Genomic DNA, 8,499 nt, shown 5'->3' with positions numbered 1-8,499 from the left:
CCAATGACGAGATAATGGAGCTGTTGGTCGAGGGATAAATGATTAATTTTACCATGAAATAGTTTTAATGTGTCGCAGCACATTGTACATCAAGTTGATTAAGTGATACGAAGTGTGTGGCAATTCTCAGCCTGAAATTTACAAGTATTTACCTGAAAATATATTCCATTCTCTAGATGAAATTAACATTTAAAATAAACAAGCATGTTGGCTCAGGAACCAAAAGAAATTGAGTGTGGGGGTGGAAGAGGCAAATCCATTTTATACTCGCACCAACATTTTCATTCACGTTAATGACCAGAGAAAAGTATATCTAATTGTCACTTATCAGGTTGTCACATGTCCAGGTAATTTGAAAGAGATTTGCCCATTCTGATATGTTGTGCTATTTGTATTGTGCAGCCTGAGTGTCAATGCCACTGTCATCGTGCTGTTTCTGTGTCCCGCCGTTGGTTTTTGATGCTGTTGCGCGCATGTTATTTCATTTTAAAAGAAAAAAACAACAAACAAGTGGGACATTGGCAGGATCAAACATGTGTCATTTTTGCTGATGTTCATGGTACTTGCAAATTCCTAATTGCACACTAGATGGCCTCCTGTTAGGAGTAAGTGCATTGTGGCAATTATACACCAAGGTCTCTCTTGCATTGCGTTTGTTATTCTAGAGGGCCTGGAAATAATAACCGCAAGTTCTTATCACACCAATTTGAGTGTTCATCGGGACATGACATTTGCTCGATGTAATCCATGTAAATTCCTGTAGGGTTTCTAATGGGAACATAATTATCTTGGCTCATAATTTGGAGTAGGAGGGAAATCTAGTCACAACAATTAGGCAACACAAAGATTGGATTTCATGAGTCTGTACATTATTAGGTAAAGGAAGAGCTAGCATATAAAGAATAGCGAAGGCATCAGAAGATGACCAGAACCCATGGAACTGGACCCAAGCATTAAAAAAAATGTTCTTGGTATACGAGCATCGCTGGCAAGGCCAGCATTTATTGCCGATCCCCTAGTTTCCTTAAGAAGGTGGTGGTGAGCCGCCGCCTTCTTGAATCGCTGCAGTCCATGTGGAGAACAGGCTCCCATGGTGATGTTAGGTGGGGAGTTCCAGGATTTTGAACCCAGAGACGATGAAGGAATGGCCAATATATGTTCAAGTCAGGATGGCGTGTGTGACTTGGAGGTGATATTGTTCCCATGCACCTGCTGCCTTTGTCCTTCTAGGTGGTAGAAGCTGTGGGTTTGAACGGTTGAGTAAGTGCCTTCAGAAGAGAAGGAGGTGGAGAAAAAGGGGTCGGGGAGATCCTCATTGATTTACATGGATGAAAGGCATAAACCAGGCAGCATCTCAACTCTCTTGCAACTAATGTACCTCAATACCCTTATTGGTCAGGGTTGGTTATAATCACAAATTATTTCTCTTACAAAATTCATTCAATTTTCTATACTGCATGTCAACTGTATGTTAATGTTGATCCAATGTACTTTTTTCATGTTGCCTGTGAGAGAGTGGTTCGTAGCCTAATGCCCTGGCATGCCAGCGATAGCGGGTGTTCCACAGTGACTGCCTGTACTCCTCTCACCATATCTTTTTGATCTAGTCCAAGGGTCAGCTACAAGAACTGCGGGTTTCTGCTTAACATGGACAGGATTAACTCCTTTCTTAAACCTTGAGTCACTCGTGAATGCGATGCTGTGCAGCACAAGCCCAATCGTGCTGTAACCTCTCGAATGGTGCGGTTGAGAATGGAGACCTCGTCACATAAAGCGATGGATGAATATTAACCACAGGCCTGTGAACGGACAAACCGAGGTCAGAGGCTATATTCTGTTCCTTTGTCGTCAAGTTTCACTCAATATTTCTCACTGCTTGTTAACCGTTCTAACACCAGCCCTACCCATGTACCGTTTAACCGTGTAAACTGCCCTCTTGTCTTAATTCTTTGGTCTGATTTGAAGTGTAGTAATGTTGATTTTTGATTTTTTTCCCCTGGGAATGATTTTGGTTTCTTTTCCTGTATATTTTGAATTTCTGGTATGGAATTGCTGTATATTTGTTACACGTATGTACACTGTGGTTTTGTTTTGGTGTGTTGTGTCCCATTGCTGCACTTGTACCAAAGCCATGCGGAAAAAAAAACATTTATTGCAGAAACATTCAACGGAGTGATTCATTTATTGAATTTTTGTTATATTCATGCTGAACTGTGCAAGATAAATACTGAGATTTGCAACTAAAAGGGTCTTGTGTTATCTTGAATGTCTGTGGGTGTGTGTGTATATATGCATATATACCCTAACATAAAAGGATCATATGACATATATGTATATCAAATATGCATATACAATATATATAATCTATCTCTCTCGCTCTCTCTTTCATATATATATATATATATATTAATTGGCAGCCATATAGACTGTCAATTAATCACAGGAACATGAGAAGGCTATTTCAGTCCCTCGAGCCTGTTTCACCATTCAATTAGATCATGGCCAATCTATACCTCAACTCCATTTACCCACCTTTGCATCATATCTCATGATACTCTTACTCAACAAAAATCTATCGATCTCAGTTTTGAAAATATCAATTGACCCCCTCTATCTCCTCTCCCCCCCCCCTGCCCCCCCAGCATCCACAGTCTTTTGGGAGATCGGGTTCCAGATTTCCACAACCATTTGTGTATGAAGAAGTGCTTTCTGATTTCACTCCTGAAAGGCCCAGTTCTAATTTCAAAGTTATGCTCCCTGGTTTTGGATTCCCCTCACCACGGCCACGATTTCGAAGAAGAGCATGGGGAGTTCTCCCCGGTGTCCTGGGGCCGCTATTTATCCCTCGACCAACATCACTAATGCAAGATTATCTGGTGATTGTCTCACTGCTGTGTGTGGCTCATTGCTGTGATTGAAATGGCTCCCAAATTAGCCAATAAAACAGTAGGAACTGCACTTCTGAAGAATTGATCGCATGCGCGGCATTTTGGGACATCCTGAGATACACTAATTTGGAATATATTTGCTAGTTTGTAAGAAAAATGGTACAGAGGCTGCAGCAAACATCCAACATGAGGGAAACGGAGAGCCATCTCAAAGCTCAATGTTTTTGAGACTCTCTTACCACAACTTACTTGCTCCACAAATGGCTTTCCTTCTCTCTATCCTGCACTTGTTCCGTATTTAAACCAACAGCTGGAGCCTTTCTCTTCAAGTCACTGTTGTTCTGTAGGAAACACAGCAGCTAAATTGAACACAGCCAGCTCCCATAAACAGCGATGAGATAAATGACCAGATCGGCTGTTTTAGTCATGTTGCTTGAGCAATAAATATTGGTCCAGGACACCGGGGAAAAACTCCCCTGCTCTTCGTTCAAATAGTGCCATGGGAGTTTTCACATCCAGCTGAACAGGCCTCCGAAAGATGGCACCTCTGACAGTGCAGCGCTTCCTCAGCACTGCACAGGGAGTGTCAGCCTAGATTATGGACTCAATTCTCTGGAGTGGTGCTCGAATCCACGATTTTCTGACTTGAGAGATGGAGTGCTGCCCACTGAGCCACAGCTGTATTAATGCAAGCTCTTTCTTCAAGTTCGTTGATAAGCTGGACTCTGCAGGCAGTGGTCGAATGCAGAGTCTCACCGCGGATTGTCAATGGCTGATTTTAAGAGCTTGATGTGTACCAATGTGTAGAGCACAGAAGATGTTCCACCGGGAGAGATGAGGAGAAATGGCTTTACACAGTGAGTTGTGATCTGGAATGCGCTGATTGAAAGGGTTGCAAGCAGATTTAATAGTAACTTTCAAAAGAGAATTGGTTAAATACTTCAAAAGGTAACTTTTACAACTATTTTGTTGCAACCAATCAAGTGTCTTCTGATTAAAGGGGGGGTGGTCACACTCCAAGAACTTTTCAAATGCCCCCTTGTTTTTTTTGTTTTGTTTTTGTAGTCTTTACAGGGCTGTGGGGAAAGAGCAGGTGGAGTGGGACTAAATGGACAGCTCTTTCAAAGAGCCGGCACAGGCACGATGGACCGAATGGCCTCCTTCCGTGCTGTATCATTCTATGGTTTTAAGTGAAGCATATATTCCTGTCATTTTGTAAGTTGAAGGGTGCTCCTCTTCATCATTGAAGGTGTCTGGCATTTTTAAAATCTTCAATTAAAATCACATAGCCAATGATATTAAGTTCCTGCAGTCTCTGTCTTCCGAAGCTTGGACCATTCCCTGGTTAAATGGGTCTTGGTGTATTTGATACTCCAATGTTCTGCATTGTATATTTCTGGTTTACGTTGCAATTTAATTTTAAATTACATTTGTCTACAATTTGGAAGGAAGAGAGGACATTGCTTTGGTAGCTGTCTGTTGACCAGAATCTTCAGGGCCATGTGTTCATTCTTTGTGCATCATCAGTCGCTATATAATAATCTTAAGTATTGTTAATAACACCATTCATTTCACAGCTTGAGAACACCCCTGGGAGTCAGTAATGAAGGAGGCAGCAGATGCAGAATGTAGTTGTAATTACATTTCCTAGATTTATAAGTGATCACAGGCACACCTCGAGTTGTGAAAGTGAACTAATTAGCGCCGCCATTCGAACGAGCTGGAAGTAAAGAGTTATGGGGAATAGAGCATGCGCTTCATCGTTCTATGTTGTGATGGGCAGTAAGTTGGGGAGGGGTTGGAAGAGCTCACTACAACCAGGAGAGCAGGGACCCCAGCTATTTTACAATATACATTAATGATTTAGATGAAGGAATTGAGTGTAATATCTCCAAGTTTGCAGATGACACTAAGCTGGGTGGCGGTGTGAGCTGTGAGGGGGATGCTAAGAGGCTGCAGGGTGACTTGGACAGTTTAGGTGAGTGGGCAAATTCATGGCAGATGCAGTATAATGTGGATAAATGTGAGGTTATCCACTTTGGGGGCAAAAACACGAAGGCAGAATATTATCTGAATGACGGCAGATTAGGAAAAGGGGAGGTGCAACGAGACCTTGGTGTCATGGTTCATCAGTCATTGAAAATTGGTATGCAGGTACAGCAGACGGTGAAGAAGGCAAATGGTATGTTGGCCTTCATATCTAGGGGATTTGAGTATAAGAGCAGGGAGATCTTATTGCAGTTGTACAGTGCCTTGGTGAGGCCTCACCTGGAATATTGTGTTCAGTTTTGGTCTCCTAATCTGAGGAAGGACATTCTTCCTATTGAGGGAGTGCAACAAAGGTTCACCAGACTGATTCCCAGGATGGCAGGACTGATATATGAGGAGAGACTGGATCGACTGGGCCTCTATTCACTGGAGTTTAGAAGGATGAGAGGGGATCTCATAGAAACATATAAAATTGTGATGGGACTGGACAGGTTAGATGCAGGAAGAATGTTCCCGATGTTGGGGAAGTCCAGAACCAGAGGGCACAGTCTAAGGATAAGGGGTAAGCCATTTAGGACTGAGATGACGAGAAACTTCTTCTCAGAGAGTTGTTAACCTGTGGAATTCCCTACCGCAGAGAGTTGTTGATGCCAGTTCGTTGGATATATTCAAGAGGGAGTTAGATATGGCCCTTAAGGCTAAAGGGATCAAGGGGTATGGAGAGAAAACAGGAAAGGGGTACTGAGCTGAATGATCAGCCATGATCTTATTGAATGGTGGTGCAGGCTCGAAGGGCCGAATGGCCTACTCCTGCACCTATTTTCAATGTTTCTATGAGTCGTAGTCAGATTAATGAAAGCAGAGGGTCCCCTCCCCCTCTGTCCTTTAACTCCAGCACTTTTATCTGTGTGTATGTTGTAATAGACTTTTTAGGAATCTTAAGTAAGGAAAGGTGAAAAAAGACATAACTCTCTGAGGGATTGTCAGTCACATTTGCAACTAGATGATTGCAGAAAAGAAACTGGAGAAAACGCATTCCAGAATGGTATTAATGTTTCCTGAACACGAGAAAGAAAGAACTTGCATTTATATAACAGTGTGCTAAAGCGCGTCGCAGCCAATTATGTACTTGTGGTAATGTAGGCAAATGGAGCAGCCAATTTGCTCACAGCAAGCTCCCACAAACAGCAATGAGATTAAATGACAATATAATTGGCCTAGAAATTCGTGTCGTTTGCACCTCCTGGGGGGCGGGGTGCAAATGACCTTTAGCCCGGGCACGGCGCCGCAGGAGTTCAGCAGCGATGGTATCCCATAGCACCCCACACCGCTATGCTAGCATCACCGTGCGCAGTGTCTTGTTATCACCCCGGACCCTGAATTTGGTATTGCCCCCTGAAGCTGCCAGCGACAGCTTCAGGGGGCGTGAACTGGGCGACCGGCCGCTTGCGGGGCGATACTTAAAGGGGAGAAGTAGGCCATTGAAAAAAAAATGTTGCTGTTTTTTGGCGCCCTGATCATGGGATCCATGCTGTGATGGGTCAGCCAGCACGGCAACCCCTGCTCCCTGGTGGTCCATGGAGGCACGTTTCATCACTGTAGGGTTTGCAGCTCGGGCTCTTCCCTTTAATGTAGGGAAGAGCCTGTCCTCTGCAGCCCAGTGCCCAGGGCTACGTTCTGCCCCGTCCGCCCCACTACTGCCCCAGAAAGGAAGTGGAGCGTGTTATTTTGCATTCCACTTCCTTTTGGAAGCGGTATCCTGAATGTTTCCAGCGGGGCCGAATTTCCGCCCCCAAATGGGGCGCAAAGGAATTTCACCCCCCCCCCCCCGCCCCCCGCCCCCCTGCCATGTGTTTTACTCATGTTGGTTGAGGGATAATCTCACTGCTTTTCTTCAAATAGTGCAATGAGATCTTTTTACACCCACCTGAACAGGTAGACGGGGCCTCTGTTCGATGTCAAATCCGAAAGACGGCATCTCCGACAATGCAGCATTCCCTCAGCACTGGCATTGGGACAGTTGGCCTAGATTTTTGTGCTCGAGTCTCTGGAGTGGGGGATTTGAATCCACAAATTTCTAACTCAGAGGCAAGAGTGCTAACCACTGTGCCAAACTGACACTGTAGCTTGGAGTCAAATAAGGCTGCCCGAAGCATCGAGCAATTCCGCGCACAGGCCAATGTAGAATTAGCAATGTTGCGGACTTTGATATTTATTTTCTCTGCAGGATCTCTGGGGTTTGTGAAGGTGATGTTCTCGAAGTCAGGTGTGTCCAAGCTTGCAAGCTCCAGACATTCGACCCAGCCTATTAGGTTTCTGTGAATGATATTTCCAAGGCCCTCTACTTCTAAAAAAGCCCCGGGGCCAAAATTCAGCCTCCTGATAAGGCTGTTTACTACCGGAAAGTGGCGACCACGTGGCGGTGTCAAATGCCGATTTTTTTATCGAATGGCCGCTGCTCACGGAATTCTCAGTGGTTTTTCTGGCGGTCCCCACTTCCGTCCCATTGCTCCCGCCATCAAAGCGTGCACTGCCGATCTCCCGCACCGCAAGTAAAGTTCACCTAAAAAAAATCTTGTGCCCGCCGTAAAATGATGGTGTGACCACCATTAAAGGGGAGGGCGCAGCCGTCATCTTATTTTTTTTTATCGGCCAACTGCCAGGTCGAACCGGCAATTCTGCCGCTGGGTTCAGCCGGGCCGCCAACAGAGCCTGGCACCCCCTCTTGGGTGCCCGGCCGCTGGCCAGGCCCAAACCCTTCGCTGGTGGCCCAATGGGCCGAACTAAAATAATCACAGAGCTCGCAGTGGCCCTCCCCGTTAAGTGAAGCGGAGAGACATGGTGACGCGCCAGCGTGATGATGTCATCAGCACTACGCTGATCGACTGATGGCTGAGGCCACTCCGCCCGGGCCACTCAATTTCCGCCCGTCTTATGACTGATCTTCTGCTCTCCACCCCACTTCCACCCCCATTATGATCGACTTCCGTCCCGCTCGGAAAAAAAAGACAGAGCTGAATTTCACGCAAGAGGCCACCGCATCGACTGGGGCGGTAAAAACACAGGAAAACGGTAAGGTGCCACCTGTTTCTGGTGGAAGTGAAATTCTACCCGGCCATATTTATTAGGCCAGCCCATTGTGGAAGGCTTGACTGGGTAACCAGCGCTGCACCGTTTCAAAAGGCTGGGACATGTCATGTCACCCCCTCAAGCTCAGCCTCGCCTCATAGTCCTGCGATCATTGTCTTTAGAACTCTGGGTGTTTTGCACTATTGTCCCTTTGACACCGAAGAGATAAAAATTAAACCCAAACCTCTAAACATTGCCCCACCAAGCACTTACACAGAGTTAACTGACAGAGCAGATTGGCGATTTCTTTTTTTAATGATATAATCATACATCCAGTGAGCAGATTATTTATGGAAAGATGGTTTGACTAGTTTACATTTCAATAGCTCAACTGTGTGATGTGATATCTTTAGACTCTCACTCTGTTCACACCCAAGTAATTTGTTACCTTGATTCTTATCCACAATCACATTGTGGCATATTGCAAAGTTTATGGACCCCTTTTACAGACAATAACATTTCTGCTATGAAGATTAATCATCTTCCAGCATCA

This window comes from Pristiophorus japonicus, chromosome 6, assembly GCF_044704955.1.
Source record: "Pristiophorus japonicus isolate sPriJap1 chromosome 6, sPriJap1.hap1, whole genome shotgun sequence".
Taxonomy (NCBI): domain Eukaryota; kingdom Metazoa; phylum Chordata; class Chondrichthyes; family Pristiophoridae; genus Pristiophorus; species Pristiophorus japonicus.
The sequence above is the reverse complement of the archived record's forward strand: the minus strand, read 5'-3'. Positions refer to the sequence as shown.